Source organism: Galeopterus variegatus, unplaced genomic scaffold (assembly GCF_000696425.1).
Source record: "Galeopterus variegatus unplaced genomic scaffold, G_variegatus-3.0.2 Scaffold5889, whole genome shotgun sequence".
Taxonomy (NCBI): Eukaryota; Metazoa; Chordata; class Mammalia; order Dermoptera; family Cynocephalidae; genus Galeopterus; species Galeopterus variegatus.
This window is the reverse complement of record NW_007732000.1, coordinates 101,025-103,618: the sequence shown is the minus strand read 5'-3', so window position 1 is coordinate 103,618 and position 2,594 is coordinate 101,025.

Below are 2,594 nucleotides of genomic sequence, written 5' to 3'. Positions count from 1 at the left end.
ACTTGGAGCAGATTTTTTTTTTTTTTTTTTTTTTTTATCAGCAACGCACAGGCTGAACTACTAGGAAGACAGGCTTAACATTTCTTTGCTTTTCCCGACACCTAGAGGGAAAGCCAAGCACAGACAGGGATAAACATTTCTGCTATTGAGTTGGAGCCTCAAAAATTCATTTATAGTGCATAGTAACAGAAAAGGGGACAACTCATATCTATCAGTATAACTCTGCACAAGCAGCAACTCCTTCATCACAGTAGCCAAGACTTAAGCTCTCTCTACCCTTTGCAACTTCAGGAAAAGGTACGGACCTTTTGAAACATCTCTTACCATCACTAATTATTTTTAACTAAGCATCTATTATGTGTTAAGTTCTGGGAATACAACATGTAAAAACCTGCACTGGAAAAATTTGCATTCCTGCTGGGGAAATAGAAAAAACACAGTAAATAAATAAGAATCTCTGTAGCACAAATTAAGGGCCCAATGAGTAAAACAAAAGTGCAATGAACAAACAGGAGTTGTTGCCAAACCTCAGGGAAGTTGGCTGGAATCAAAGTGGGTCATTAAAAAGACAGAATCAAGAGAACAAGATTAATGGGCTAATTTCCTGGGGACAGAAATGGGTTGGTGTCGGTGTGATGCATATATGATGGTGAGGGGAACAATGATTGGCCCAGAGCAGATGGCTACCACAAAAATTGAGAAGTAGCTAGAAACCAGACTGTGGAGAGTCTTAAATGCCAAGGGGGAGGTGAGTTCTATCCTATGAGAAATGTGAAGGTTTCTGAGATCAATGTGCAAAGCAACATTTTAGGTAGATTTTTCTATGACGGGGTATATATGAAGAGACAGAAGAAACAGTCAGATTTTGGCAATAGTATGGATAGCTAGGATGAAAGCAGAGACTGGGGTGAGGATCATGTGACTGAAAAATGATCAAAGGACATTGTGCTAAAAGCAAGGTAGGAAGAACAATGAGTAATTATAAGGTTTCAAGCCTATGTGACTGTGATAATCATGGTCCCACTGACAAAAATAAATCCAAAGGGAAAACAGGTTTATGTTCAAAGGAGTAGGATCAGCAAGCAGAAATGGGCATTTGAAGGGAAAGGTTCAATCTCTGGCTGCCATCACCAGCTATATTGTACAACACTACACTAGCAAGTAGAGAACCATATGCTTTCTCCCATTTTGTTCTCTTGATCATTTAATAGGAAAGAAAGGACTTCTATGCTGAACTTATTGACCATACCATATACATGCCTCCACAATGACTGATCAGTATTCATCATAAAAACTTTTAATGAAATTTACCTTGACAACACCCATTTGTAAGTACAAAACCAGATCTACTCTAAATCCTCAGAATCATCAGCCCCTTANCACTTTTATTGGTAGACCACAATGTGATTTTTGGCATGGAATTTAAAGAACTGAATAAAATTGCTTTAGTAAAGCTACTTCCATTCTTCTCTTTATGTAAGAGCTCCTTTTCAGTATTTACATAAATAGAAATGAAAAAATAGAAATAAAATTGATGCTGAACCCTCCTTCATTCTAGCAATGTCATATTTATCCAAGGATATATAAACTAATTGGAAAAAAATTAATCCCATTAAAAATGGATTTCCAAAATTTTACATTTAGTATTAACAATTTTAATATATTTATATTTTGATCCATTATGTAAAATAATATTAATAACTCAATATAGGAGAAATTTAGCACTTAAGGAGAAATTCAGTCTTAAGGTCACAATAAATAAATTTAAAAAATTTAATGTATGTACTTTTGTTGCAAAGATGTATGATAGTGTGATTGATATAACTTTCAGGCATAAAAAATATATAGAATAATCCTATGACGACCAACTCCAAGAATAGGAAAATCAGATCTAATGAAATTGGCCCATTCTCCAGCCCAGCACCCTATTCCCAAACACAGGAGCTGGAAGTTGTAAGCTTCTCTGGGGATGGCAGGTGGTGATGGTGGTGGTGGCTAGAAAGTGACTGCCCTGTGACCAGTGGAGACTTTAAAGTGCAGTGAATGGTCAGTGTTTACAATAAGATTCACCTCCTTTTGTCCTTTGTGTGACAGTATAAACTATATTTTTTTACATTTTTTAATAATATGACCTCACATGTTCATAATTCAATTTTTTAGATCCCACCTACGCATTATGGTGGGGTTTTGCTGTGTTACATTAGGATAAAAACTGTAATGAAAAGTTCAAGAAGAAAAAGAAAAGATGTAAAATTTTAGATACCTTCATGTATTTTCTATAAGGATGATGGTATTAAATTTCTATGGTATTTAGATTCCATTGGATATATAAAGAATGATGCATGTTTTGTTTAAAAATGTCAGTATTTATACTATGCTGGATATTATATCTTTTGCCAATATTTAAACTTAGTAACAGTTTTAAATATGCAAAGGAATAGTTTCCTTTTAAAACCATTTTTAAAAAACTATCAGGGAGTACTTGTGCAAAAAAAATCCCTGCCACAGACAGAGGAAAGGCAAGCAACGACCTTTTTCAAAGCCAAAGATACTTGGAGCAGATTTTTTTTTTTTTTTTTTTTTTTTTTTTTTTA